General features: G+C 50.7%; 1 long non-coding RNA gene across 1 annotated transcript in view; it reads right to left on the bottom strand.

Moving 5' to 3' along the window:
- Positions 1–2193: 2193 nt before the first annotated feature.
- LOC146811294 (uncharacterized) overlaps positions 2194–13942 on the bottom strand; it is a 36295-nt gene continuing 24546 nt past the window's right edge. Inside the window, exon 2 of the long non-coding RNA XR_014966710.1 lies at positions 2194–2449. This is a non-coding gene — a long non-coding RNA (uncharacterized LOC146811294). The remainder of the gene's footprint in view (positions 2450–13942) is intronic.

The raw sequence follows: 13942 nt of genomic DNA, 5'->3' as shown, positions 1-13942 counted from the left end.
ACAGTGAACTCCTGCTACAGATGGCTTTCCTTGCCCTGGGCATGAGTCCAGCTTTGAGTTCACCTGTGCACCCAATCCAGCAGCGGACCATACGCTTTGCCGGGGCTGGCACTCCTCACTGCAGTGCTTGTGCCACCCACGCACCTGTTGTAAGAAGTTTGCCTGCCTTGGCCTTGGCGCTCACCCATGCACCTGTCCACCACTTCACACATAACCGCCAGTACTGATGGCTCCCCAATGCACCTGTGCCAGTACTCTGACAGCGTCCTACTGCCCATACGCCTCACCACTTTCAAGTGTAAGTAGCCGCCACTGGTGCCTTGTCCATGATCTGTGGTGTTAGCAAAACAACTGAGAGATACATATGCTTGAATTAATGTGAACTGCTGGTAGTTGCTCTGGGCGCACTTCATACCATTGTTTTAACTCAGTGTTACCATTGCAGAAGGGGTCTGACACATTGAAAATCAGCCCAGTTCTGCTTGCAGTTGTGATACAGATTATTTCAACCACATATATCCTGTCAGTGCTCTGCATACAGTATTAAAACGTGCCTGCTTCCCCCACTAGCAGCAGATAAACCCCACAGCACACTGAGGGCCATATGTAGGTAGCCTAACATTTACCGATTCATAAATACCGAATTTTACCGATTCGGTATTTATGAATCGGTAAATGATATGTAGGTAATCTATCGGTAATATTTACCGATTCGGTATGGGTCGGTAATTTAGAATCGGTATTTACCGATTCGGTAATGATGCATACCTTCTCATTGATTCCTATGGGCCAGGAGGCCCATAGGAATCAATGGGAAGCCAGTTACCATTACCGAATCGGTAAATACCGAATCAGTAATGGGGGGAGCACAATCAAGGGTGGCAGGGTGTCACAGTGACACCCTGTTGCACCCCTGATTCCTGCATGTGTGCACATGTGGCGCACATACATGCCCTAAGGGCATGTATGTCTGCCACATGGCACTCTTAGTCCAGCAAAATATTGCTTTTTGCAATGTATTCGGTATTTAGCACCAACATATATTTGGTGCTAAATACCGAATTTTTTTCCCTACACATCACTCATTTGAGTGTCACCTACATATCATTTCAGGATTCGGTATTTACCGAATCGGTAAAATTACCGATTCGGTAATTTTACCGATCCGGTAAATTACCGAATCCTGAAATGTGCCCCCTACATAGCAGAAGCCTAAATACCGGTCGGTAACGGGATATTTACCGAAAATCGTCCGTTACCGACCGGTATTAGGCTTCCTACATATGGCCCTGAATGTGAGTATCTGTCTAAGAATTGGATAAGACGCTGGTTCATGCTGTTGAACCAGGCGGCCAGGGTAGGGTCAGGAGGCAGGTGCATGGAGTGGGAACCAGGAGACTGGTGCTTGGAGTAGGGTCTTGACATCAGTGCATGATGTGGGATCTTGAAGGTGGAGCATGGATTGTCAGGTAAGGAGGCTGGTGTTGAAAGGTCATTAGGAGGTTGCATGGAGAGGGGCAAGAAGCCAGTGCATTCAATGGAGGGCAGGAGAAAGGCATGAATTCAGAGCATGCTGGTATACTATAGGAGAAGCAGAGCAAACTTTGAACATTTAAATATGATGACATCCACCTGAGGTGGATCCAATGAGAATACTTCCACCCACCAGAGGCGATCAACTTCCTGCTATTTATCTGCACAAGTCAGCCCCCATGTGGTATTGTGGTGTGTGCCCGGAAGCTGTCAGATAACAACCAATTGAGTGTCATGTTCTTGCTTTTCGTTTGAATTTGCTATCGTTTTTTTAGTGGTAAGGGCCATCCCTTACCTCTTGGTGTGTTCATTGGGTTTGGAAAAAGTATTGCCTCTCTCTTTAACCGAGTAAAGTGTATGATAATATCCCAAACATACAGCTGTACACTTTTTATTCATTCTAGCAACACATTATTATTCAATATTCCCAGCTCATGGTTAATAAATACATTTAATATAGCACTTACTTGGCACGAGAGATGCTGGAATGCTTGTACAAAATATAGTGACTTTGTGCCTTATAGTGGGTGCATCTAAGGTTTATAACCTAATCGTGCTTCAAAAACACACTAAAATTCTAGTATGTTGTTTGTGAAGGAGAATTGCGATTCTCCTATTAACATGACTAGAGAATCTAGATTTCATTAAAGACACGGAGGCTAACATTATGCATTATCTTTTAATGCAGTCACAAGCAGCCGCACTACATCACAAAGTAAAACAGTTCTAGAATGGAATAGTCAGATAGTATAAGAGGCATGAGCACCAATCAGACTGCCTCTTTTAAATGTGGAGAAATAACGATAAGTCCAAAGAAAAAACAAGTTAATCTTCATCTTGAAAATCTGGAAGAGGATAACGAAGAGAAGTGAGGAGGAGACAAGGATGAGACGAAGAGTCCATTAAGAGGAGTTGTCTGAAAGAGAGGCAGGAAAATGAGAGTATCGTTGAAATAAACAATAAATCAAATCAGAAAAAAATACAGCAATAATCAATACATTGAATAAGAATAATACAGCAATAAAAAATAAGTACAGGCAGTAGAATAAGAACAAACAATCAATATAAGCCATTAAATAATAAATTAAATTAAAGAATAATCCGTAAAGGGGAGGGACGGATGGGATAATGTTAGCCTCCGTGTCTTTGATGAAATCCAGATTCGCTAGTCATGTTTTTTTTTTTTTTAACATTCTTTTTATTGGCATTTAAGAATATGAGCATACATACATCACTTGCCGTGAAAATGGGTACTTCACATTAGCGGATAAATAGACCAACGTCCATATAGAGGGTACATATATGCCTTGTTCCGTGCGGAAGTGGTCTGTATGGTTGCAAAGCAGTGCCTGTAAAGAAAACTGGGGAGGAGGACCAAACTGGGGAATGCCATGGAGTTCCAGGTGATGAGTTCTAGGCTATGTCCCAAGTCTGCCATTGCCCGTCCGGCCATATAGCTGCCGCCCATCTACGGGGGGGTGAGTGTGTGCACCATCCGGGATGAGGAGCCGTGGGGTGCATCAGGTGAGCAGAGGGGGGAACTCAGCTGGCCCGGGGGTGGTGCGGGGGGACACTGGGGGGGATCCCCCGCTGCGGAGACTCGGACCGTGTGAGGCGGTGTGGCGTCGGGGTATTCATGTCGGCCACCAATGCAGCTGGGGTCTGAGACTGTCTAAATTGGTGTAGTAGGAGCGCTCACTCTAAAGAGACTGGGGTTTTACGGATGCCTTTAGCCTCCTCCTCTCGTATTGCGTCCTCCTCCGCAGCAGCCCATTTAAGGACCGCCCCCACCCAGGCTGCAAGCGGAGGACCAGTAGGGGATCGCCATTGCATTGCTATACAGCGTTTGGCCAATAAGTGGGCCAGGAAGACGAAGCGTATCGACACCTTGTGTCGTTTTCTTCGCCCTAGGATACCCAGCGCGCAACCCTCCCAGGTAGTCAAATGGGTCAGCCCAGTGAGGTCCCTGAGTGTTGAGTGGATAGAAGTCCAATAGTTCTGGATGCCCGGACAGGTCCAGAACATATGAAAGAAGGCAGCATCCTGCGTCTGACAGCGGGGGCATAGAAATGTAGTGTCGGGATAAAAACGTTGAAGGCGCGCTGGCGTCGGATAGGCCCTATGGAGAATGTGAAACTGTATATTCTTAAAACGGGCATTCCTGGATACTTTTTTGGGGAATTCTATCGCTCTGTCCCATTCGCTGTCGTGAAATGGTCGTCCCGTCTCCTCCTCCCATAGGGCTCTGAGATGCACCAGCAGTGGGGGTGTTAGGTTCCCGATTGAATTATACAACCACGTAATAAGGTGTCGACCCCGTCCCATTTGTAAGAGTGTATGTAGGACTGGGTGTGTGGGAGGTTCCCCGTGCGTGAGGTCAGCATATGGTCGAAAGTGGCTGAGGAGTTGACGGTGAAGCAGGAACTGGCCTGGGGGCAAATCGTATTCCTCCATGAGCTGTCGGTATGGCCTGAGCTGTCCCTCGTCAAATAACATTTCCGCTTCGACAATGTCTCTCGCCGTCCATTCCCGAAGCATGGCGGGTGTGAAGAATCCGTTATTTCTGGGCCAGCCGACCAGCGGTAACGATGGTGTGTACGGAGGGCAGCGCGGTGCCATGCGGTGGATACGCTGCACGCATTTCTGGGCAATGTCCACCTGCAGGGGGTAGGTTCGCGTGGGACGGGAACCCGGCAGAAGCAGGCGTCGCAACTCGGGCAGGGGCACAAATCCCGCGACAGTGCATGTCTCAAGCAGGCATCGCTCCGCCGTCCAATATGAGAGCCATTGGAGCTGCGACGCCAGGAAGTAGGCTTCGAATGAGGGCGCCCCAAGCCCCCCTTGCGTCGTGGGCAGTCTTAGCTTGGCCAACGCGATTCTGCGCCGTCCCTGCCCCCATATCAGAGAGCTGAGGAGCGTATCTAAATCTTTGAAGAAGGAGCGGGGGGGAATCACTGGGAGGTTGGTGAAGTAGTACAAAAGCCGCGGGACCAGTATCATCTTTGCCAGGGCTACCCGGCCAATCGGCGCTAACGGTAGACTCCGCCAGAACCCAATGGAGGACCGTATCCCTGCTAGTGCCCTCCGATGGTTCCCCTCAAAAATGTCGATTGGGGAGTGATATAATCGAATCCCGAGGTATCGGGGACCCTCCGTCACCCAGTGCAGCTTCCGGTCGCCGATCCAGACCTCCCGAGAGGGGGCGTCCGGGTGGAGGGGATAGACCATCGATTTGTCCCAGTTCACCCTCAACCCAGAGGCCTCCGCAAACTCCGACAGGGCGGTCTCAACAGCGGTGAGATCCGCCGTCACATCCCGTAAATATATGAGAAGATCGTCTGCATACATGGATACACAGTGCGTGACATCCGCCAGTGGGATACCCAAGGTCTGCCCATCCCCGCGGAGCCGGATGGCCAAGGGTTCTACCGCGAGTGCGAATAAGAGGGGCGAGAGGGGGCATCCCTGTCGCGTGCCCCGGTGTATCGCGAATTCCGGGGAGATATAGCGACCAAGGCGGATCCGGGACGTGAGATTGGTGTAGAGTAGGCGAGTATAGGCTATGAGTGTGGGGCCGAGGCCCGTCCGCCCGAGGACTGAAAAGAGGAATTGCCATGTTAGGGTGTCGAACGCCTTTTCAAGGTCCAAGATCAGACACGCTGCGTGCGGGAAGCGATCCCCAATCTGATCCTGAATGTGAAAGAGGCGCCGAATGTTATGAGAGGTATTCCTCCCTGGGACGAAACCGCATTGGTCCGGGTGTACTAACGGGCATATGATTTGAGAGTATCTATCCGCCAAAATTTTTCCCAAGATTTTACAGTCAGCTGTGAGCAGTGTAATGGGACGGTAGGAGGCGAGGAGTTGAGGGTCACGGTCGGGTTTCGGAAATGTCACAATCACCGACGTTCTCATAGAGCCGGGCAGTTCGCCAAGTCTAAGCGCCGAGTCTAATACCGCCGATAGCCGAGAGGTCAACTGTGGGGCAAAGGTGGCGTAATATTCAAGTGGGAGCCCATCAAGGCCAGGGGCCTTGCCGCGGGCCATTGCTCGTACCGCACTTGTAATCTCAGTCGTTTTTATCTTCGTGTCCAACCCCTTCCGGTCTGCAGAGGCAATTCGGGGAAGGGGGAGAGGGTCGAGGAAGTGGTCGATGGCCCCGGGATCGAGAGACGTGGGAGCGGTGTAGACTGCCGAGTAGTGGTGATAGAACGCCTGGAGGATCTCATCTTGAGACTGCACCAGAGTACCCTGGGGGTTTATGATGGCAGTGATAGGCCGGACTTCGGTATCTTGCTTCGCAAGCCATGCCAAGAGTGTGCCCGACCTATCACGTTCCCGATGCATTCGGTTTGCGTAGGCTCGAAAATTGTGACGACGCAGGTCCACGCACGCCACTTGGTACTCCGATTTGGTGTGGGCGACCTGAGTTACTGTCGCCACTGATTGATCTGCGGCCTTAGTGGCCTCAGCCAGTTGCTGCTCTGCCTTCTCTAGGGCTTGCTCCAGGGTGTGACGCACCCCGGCTCTGTATCGAATGCATTTTCCCCTGGCAACTACCTTGAAACCATCCCACTCGACCAGGGTTGACGACGCGGTCCCCGCATTATGTGTACAGTAGTCTTGGATGCTACATTGGTGGTCATGTGTAAAGGTCTGGTCCGTGAGACACTCCCGTGACAGCCGCCACGTAGGAACAGGGGGGTGCGGGGGTCTCCACTGTAGGCCGAGGAGGTGCGCATCATGGTCGGAAACGACTCTACCCAGATAGTCCGAGTGACATATTTGCGGGAGAAGCGCTGTCGTGCATAAGAATCGGTCCAGCCGAACTCGTAAATTATGAGGGATGGAGTGGAAAGAGTAAATGCGGGTCTGGGGATGGTGCAGCCTCCATGCGTCCGTAAGGGACCAGTGTGCGGCCCACGCTCTAAAGCGGTCTATTTGTCTATAGGTGGGAGAGTGTGGGAGTGGAGGGTGTGAGCGGTCCAGCACCGGGTCCAGGATACAGTTGTAGTCCCCTCCTAAGAGCCAAGGCACCTGTGTGAATTGAGCCAACGATATTGTGAGTCGGTCCCAGAATTTGTCCTGGTCGACATTTGGGGCGTATATACTGCCTAAGAGAACAGCCCTCCCGTCTAAGAGACCCTCTAGTAGGACGTATCTGCCTTTGTCATCCACCACCCGTCTTAGTTCCCGAAAAGGGGTTCCCGGGCGGATCCATATCAGTGCCCCTCTGGCAAACGAGGAATAGGTCGTGGCGCAGATAAGTCCGCGCCATTTTGCTCGCAGTTTGCCGGCTTCGGATGCATTAAGGTGGGTTTCTTGTAAGCAGAGAATAGATGCCTTCTGTCTTTTCGCATAGGCGTATATCGCGTAGCGCTTACGTGGGGTATGCAGACCACGTTTGTTGAGTGTGAGTATATTAATGTCTGCGCTAGTTGTCAGTCGTGCCATAGGTGGTCGGTTCTGTGTGGGGGCGGGGTGTGGTGCCCCTTAGAGAAATCGCATAGTAGACCCTCAGGGACGTGCTGCGTTGGAGGGGGGCAGGCGGACTGGAAGCCTGGTAAAAGGATGTATTGTGGTGTGAAACTCCATGGCGAAGTGGGACATATGCAAACCGGGGTGTGAACAACGTATGGGGATGCGGGAAACTGTCCCAATACTTAGGACTCATCGTGTGGGTAACAATGTGTCCAAACTACCTCCCGTAACACTATAGGGGGGAGAACTGCTTTATGTGATAGGCGGTGACGATGCGCTAGTGCGAGGCCGCACGCTGAGTGGGCATGTAATAGGATCACCATGTATCTGGAGCAGAGTGACTGTCTCTGTGGGTGCAATATCATGGGTGTTAGGTGTGCATCGTAGAAAAGGATACCAAGAGTCCGTGTGTCCGAGTTGCCTCAGGGGAGGGGAGGGGAGGGCGATCCATCCAATAGTCCATCCGCAGTTTGCGGAGTGGCGTGGGGGGGTGCCGCTCGGTCCGCCCCCGAGACAGTGCTGTCGTTGTCACCATCGGACGAGAACAGGTGCGGAGGTCGATCTATAGAGTCTGAAGGTTGTGTGGCGCGTAGGTCAATCACCGCTTGTAGAACTTCCCGTCTCTCTCGCATAATCTGTTCGAGATCCGGCGAGTCGTGGGTGCCTTGCGTTGGTCGGGACTCGATGTTACGGAGCTTCTTGGGCCGCTTCCGGGCGTGGAAGGTTTTGAGAGGGGAGCTCCTCTGGGGACGAGGATCGGATGCCCGCGAGCAGTGTTGATCTGTCCAGTCTTGCGCGGCCTCCGCGGATGCGAAGAAGAGGGAGGATCCTTTATAGATAATCTTGAGGCGGGCCGGGAAGAGCAATGCGCACTGGATCTTATTGTCCCGTAGCCTCCGTTTTACGTCCAGAAAGGAAGATCTCTGTTGTTGCACCGCTCGAGCATAGTTCGGGAAGATCATAATGTGGCTGTTTTCCAATCGCAACGGTGCAGCTAGCCGCGCCGCCCGGAGCACCGCGTCCCTATCCCGGAAGTGCAGGAACTTAGCGAGAAATGGTCGGGGGACGTGCCGGGCGGGGGCTTACGGGCCGGCACACGGTGAGCCCGTTCTATGGAGAGAATGGTGTGCGGTCTGCAGGTGGGGTAAACGACTTCAGCCACGTGTCCATATATGCAATGGGGTCGGCACCCTCGATTCCCTCCGGTAGTCCCAGCACTCGGATGTTGCAGCGTCTTGAGCGGCCCTCCAAATCCTGAGCGTGCTCTTCCACCGCAGCTAGGCGAGTAAGGACCCCCTGGAGCATCTGTTGTTGCTCTTTTAATATGGGTTGTATTTCCGTGAGTGTCCGCTCTTCCGTACGCACCCGGTCCGCCAACTTTCGGTGGTCATCGCGAAGGAGATTTACATCCGTCGCCAGGGTACCAAGGCGTTCTTCCATGGACAGACGGGATAGTTCAATGGCGGCGAGGACCTTATCCAACTTGTCCGAGATCGATAAGTCTGTGGAGGCCACCGTGCTGGGGGACCACGTCGAGGTCCGAGGCATGTTCTCCGGGGCCGTCTCCGGGATCACCTGATGCTGTGCGGGTTTTGACTTCCCCATCGTGAGTCCACGTGGTCCGGTCGAGTCGGCAATGTCCGCCGGGTCGTAGTAGCCTCAGTGACGCAAGGAGTCCACGGAAGGGTGGGAGGCGCAGCCGAGCCGTCTCACGGGTGAAGTCGCCCAGGGAATCCGCCGCCCGAGCCGGTCCACCAAGGTCCCCTCCGTGAACCAGGCGTAGGAATCGTCCGCACCAGCCACCAGACTCAGGGCGCTTCCCAACACTAGTCCGCCTCCCGCGGGGTCTCCATCGGCGGCTGGTGCCACTGGGGATCCTCCGTGGCCGCCCCAAGGTCAGGGGGGGGGGAAGCGCATGCACCGTCCTCGTGGCCCCCGTGTAAGCCCAAGTCTCTCCCAGGGTCTACTGTCGAGGCGAGACCATCAAAGTCCCGTGGCGAGTAGGTGGTCCGCAGGTCTGGCAAGGGCACAGCAGCTCCCGCGGGTTACACCCAGAAGGACGTCACTTCGGTAGGTTCAAGGAGCAGGGCCTCACCGGCTGTATTGAGAGGGATGCGATGTCCCGCAGGCGGCCATGTTAAGGTCAGGCAAGCGCTGGTCGGGTCGGGTCGGTTGAATGCCTCCAGGTCCTGCCATCCGCATCCATATCCAGCTCCCCCTTAGCCCCCTTCAGCGCCAGTCACCCGGAGTACCTGGAACACACAGGGGCCGCCCAGGGGTCCGACTCCGGGTCTCCGCGCCTCGGTAGATTCAAAATGGCGGGTGCGCCCGGGCCAGCAATGCCCCTCCGTTCTCTGGTGCCTCGCGTCTCTCTCCGGGGGTCCGCCGCCCGCTTACACCCTCCGAGTGTCAGCGCGACCAGGGTGAGACACGTTGCCAACTGCCCCGTCTCCTCTCACTGCATCGCTCATATCGCGCAGGAGCGCTCCGCCGCCATTTAACGGCTCGGGGTGCGGCGCCAGCAGAATCAGCCGGACCAAGTCTCATCCGGAGGGCTAGGGATGCGCCCAGGGGTCCGCCGTCTCCCCCGCCGTGATGTTGCCACCTCCCGATGCCCTGGGCTTCGATCAGCTCCCGGTGACACACTCCATGTGGTTGCCGAGAGGCGCCCAGACGCGGAGCCTCAGCAAAGCTGCACCGCCATCGTGGCTCGCTTAGCCACGCCGCCCCAGATTCGCTAGTCATGTTAATAGGAAAATCGCAATTTCATTACAAGACCGGAGGCTACATTATGCATGTTGGTGGCCGTGTAGGACAACATCAGACATGTGCTCAATAGGTTTACAGTAATGTCGAGCAAAGGTAGATGCATTAGACCAGTCCGTTGCTTTGAGGATATCATCCAACTTACCACCAGACCAGAATGATTTACTGGCCATAGCACCTCTAAGAGAGTGGGCTTGGAATTTAGATAAGTCATCGCCGGCTAGGCTCATAGCGGACTTGACCCATCTGGCAATGGAGGAAGCGCTAATGGGTTTGAATGGTTTGACAAAGGAAACAAGCAGTTGATTAGCATCATAAGGGTGAAGGTCACTCATTCTACTATCATATTCCTTCAAACATTCTACAACACAGTTTCTTACACAGGTCGAAACGAGGATAAAAAAAGAATCTGACATAGTTTTGGTTCTTCTAACAATATCAAATTTAACACCAAACATATATAGGATCTATAGGATATATATCAAGACGTTTGATATCAGAGACTCTATGGCAGGAAATTAAGCACAAGAGAGTTGAAAGTTTAATAGAAAGACATTTCCTATTAAGTAAAGAGTTATCAGGCCAACTTGAAAAAAGGTCTAAAATGGCCTTAACGTCCCACATGGATTGGTATTTAGGTCTAGGAGGTCTCTTCAACCTAATACTCTTCATGACTCTACAAACAATAATATTTTTACCTACCGTCTTACCGTTGATAAGAGAGTGACCAGAAGAAATGGCTCATCTATAACAATTGATAGATCTATAAGAAAGGCCTATATTGAATTGTTCGACAAGAAAATTAACTACGTGTAGGATAGGAGCCTCCACGGGATCCAAGTTCCTCTCCAGGCACCAACGAAACCATTATCTCCAAATGTTGTAGTACCTATAGTGTGTTCCAGGGGACCAAGATTCTCCTAGGAGAGTTGCAGCTAATGACGAAAGACCAGACAATTTGTTGGATCTCCTGACACTTTCCAGGCAAGAAGGTTCAAAATCCCGGAATGAACCAGGTGGTGATCTTCCCCAGCTGCGTTTGAAACCAGACCCCTGACTGCTGGAAAAAAGTAAGGGATGCTGCAAGCTAACTCTAGGGTGGTCGGGAAACAGGCCTGAGAAGGCCAAACGGGGGTTATTAGGATTAAAGAACATTGATCTTGTCTCACCTTCTGCAGAACCCTTTGGATCATGGCAAAGGGTGGGAATGCGTAACCGCGAAGGTCTGACCAGCACTGGAGAAAGGCGTTGACTGCAAGAGCGCCCGGATCTGGCATCCAGCTGAAGTAGTTCTCTAACTGGTAAGTCAGCCTGCTGGCAAATAAATCCGCGTCCAGGGGACCCCAGATTCGATTCAGAGCGTTGAAGACGTTCACGTCAAAATTCCAATCGCTGAAGTCTAAGAGGAATCTTGAGTTCCAATCCGCGGAAATGTTTGATTTCCCAGGGAGATATTCCGCCCTTAGAGCAATCTTGTGTTCTAGGAAAACATCCAGAGCCTCTTTGCTAAATTGGAGAGGTCTGCAGATGTGGTCCCACCTAGACGGTTGATATAGGATACAGCGGAGATGTTGTCCATCTTCAGGATAACTGATCTCCCTTGAAGAGAGTATCTGAAGCTCATTAGAGCGTATAGACCTGCCGTAAGTTCTAAGTAGTTTATGTGGTGAGAGGACTCCACTAGAGACCAAACACCAACAGTGTTCTGATTGAGGAGGCGAGCGCCCCAACCATGAAGGCTCGCATCTGATTCCAAAACGAACTCTGGGGTTGAGCCAAAGATCACTTTGCCATTCCAGGCATCAAAATTCTCCAGCCACCAGGAGAGTTCCGATCTGGCTTCCTGATCTAGGTACACAAGATCTCCGTACCACAGTAGGGATCTCAGAACTTTCGCTTTTATCCTTTGAAGAGCCCAGTAGTTGAGAGGTCCGGGGAAGATGGCCTGAATACAAGACGAAAGGAGGCCTAAGAGTCTGGCTAACTCCCTTAGAGTTAAGGAATCTTGTTTTAGAACAAACCTGATCTCTTTGCGAATTTTGCATATTTTCTTGTGGGGAAGTAAGAGAAGACACTTTGAGGTATCTACAGTAAAACCGAGAAACTCCAGGGATCTGGAGGGGGTAAGGATCAACTTTTACCGGTTTATAATAAAGCCTAGACTCTCTATGAGATCCATTGCAATCTTCAGGTCTTTCAAGATCTGAGAGTGGTGTTGAGACATGATGATAATGTTGTCTAAATATATAATTAAGCGAATACCTCTTTCCATCAGAAGCGAGGTGATAGTTCTCATAATTTTGGTGAAACACCAGGGGGCAGAGGAAAGACCGAAAGGTAGGACCTGAAATTGAAAAAGACGGTTGTTCCAAACAAACTGAAGGAAGGGTTGGTGTTCTTTGGCCATTGGGATGGTAAAGTCAGCATCCTTTAAGTCCAGTTTGACCAACCAGTCTGCTTCTAGAAGAAGGTCTCTCAGGAGGTGATTACCCTCCATTTTGAAATGTCTGTAGACCACATACTTGTTTAATTCCTGCAGACTTATGACGGGTCTCCTACCTTTCTCTTTTTTTTTGAACGAGAAAAAGTGTGCTTACAAACCTCTTTAAACTCCAGGGAACCTCTATGATTGCGCCTTTTTGAAGCATGGAGGTAATCTCCTCTTCTACAATTTTTTGTTGATCCTCTGAGAGGGTTAGTACTCTCGGGAGAGATGTTTGTGTGGGGGTACTGACAAAATCTATTCTGAAACCTTGGACAGTTTCTAGTAGTACAATTATAGTATGTTGTTTGTGAAGGAGAATCCTTTTCCTTCACCCGGGGTTGGTGATGACCTCAGCTTCCCTACCCTACTTTGATGCAAGGCCGGACAGCAAGGCCTGATCAACAGTCCGGATAGCGATCAAGTATTCCATTAATGCAGCAGGACATGAGAAGTATTTGGATACTGGACTACATATGGCCAACGGTTTATGTACGAAACTGACAGGTGATGTCCTTATGTGCATCTGAATGTTTCTATTCAGGTAAATGCAATCCTAGATTTATAGCAATGAATGAGGGAAAACCTCAGTTAGCATAAAGCAAAGAAAATGTCCAAAAATTGTGTAATCCATTCACATCTCACCTGAGATTATTTTGGGCTGTTTGGCACAGTATCTTTGTGTGGAATCACTTCCTTGCCTCGTTTTTGTATATTGGAGAGCTAGAAGCAAAGTAGAGGCAGGCGCATGTGTAGGATTGTACGGAAACGAGAGATTCCAGCTGAGGCCTCAAGTCACACTCATCATGAGTGAGACTCACACATTTAGCAATCAGATTAAGGCCTCTCTTACAACAGGTTAAATGTCACTCCTGGGGAGAAAGTCTGGAACCATAATTAAAATGTAACTTTGATCAGTGCTCTGTCACATGAAGAACTACCTCAGAAAGCTGAAGAGGATCCCCACAATGAGGAAGCACTCCTATTACAAGCTCTGCCCACAACACCCTAGAAATAATATTTTTACATGTCATTTGTACACTTGCACATACTATCTAGTGCACTTTTAATTTGTTTGTCTATTCCCAGGTGTTGGTGTTGTTTTGTTGATACACTTGGGTTGAGCATTTCTATAATTTCATCAATATGATAATTAGAGCTCATTCGTGAGGGTTTGAGCTGTTAACCAGCAGTAAAGGGAGCTTTGTTCCAGGTGCCTTAAACCCTAAGGGAACCTCCATTCGACGCAATGACAATGAATATGCCTCCTTCACAGGCCATTGCTGCCTTTGTACGGAGCTGTGAGAGGGCCACATAAATCCCACAGCCTTTTGAAATGCAATCTTCTTCTACTGACAGAGAAGATGGGTTTGATGTCTTCCGCAAAGGGGACAAAAAATAGAAAGTGTAAGCCTAGGGGACAGTCCTAGGGGAGAGGGGACAGTGAACAGTCCAAGCCGCTCCGTCTGTCGCATTGATAACCCACAGCAGCACCCATGTCCACCAAGGATGTAAGCAGATAAGCAGATATTGTCCCATCAATAGAGGGGGGGGGGGGGGGGTTCACGTCCTAGGATTGCTAAACATATGTATTTGTATGATGTTGAATTCTGAGTAAATAGTAATGTCTAACAAGCATTGACATAGCCAGTAGGTCTCGCCTTTGGGACCTTATAAGTG

The sequence above is a fragment of the Triturus cristatus genome, chromosome 7, assembly GCF_964204655.1.
Source record: "Triturus cristatus chromosome 7, aTriCri1.1, whole genome shotgun sequence".
NCBI lineage: Eukaryota > Metazoa > Chordata > Amphibia > Caudata > Salamandridae > Triturus > Triturus cristatus.
This window is presented reverse-complemented; position numbering and strand designations above follow the sequence as displayed.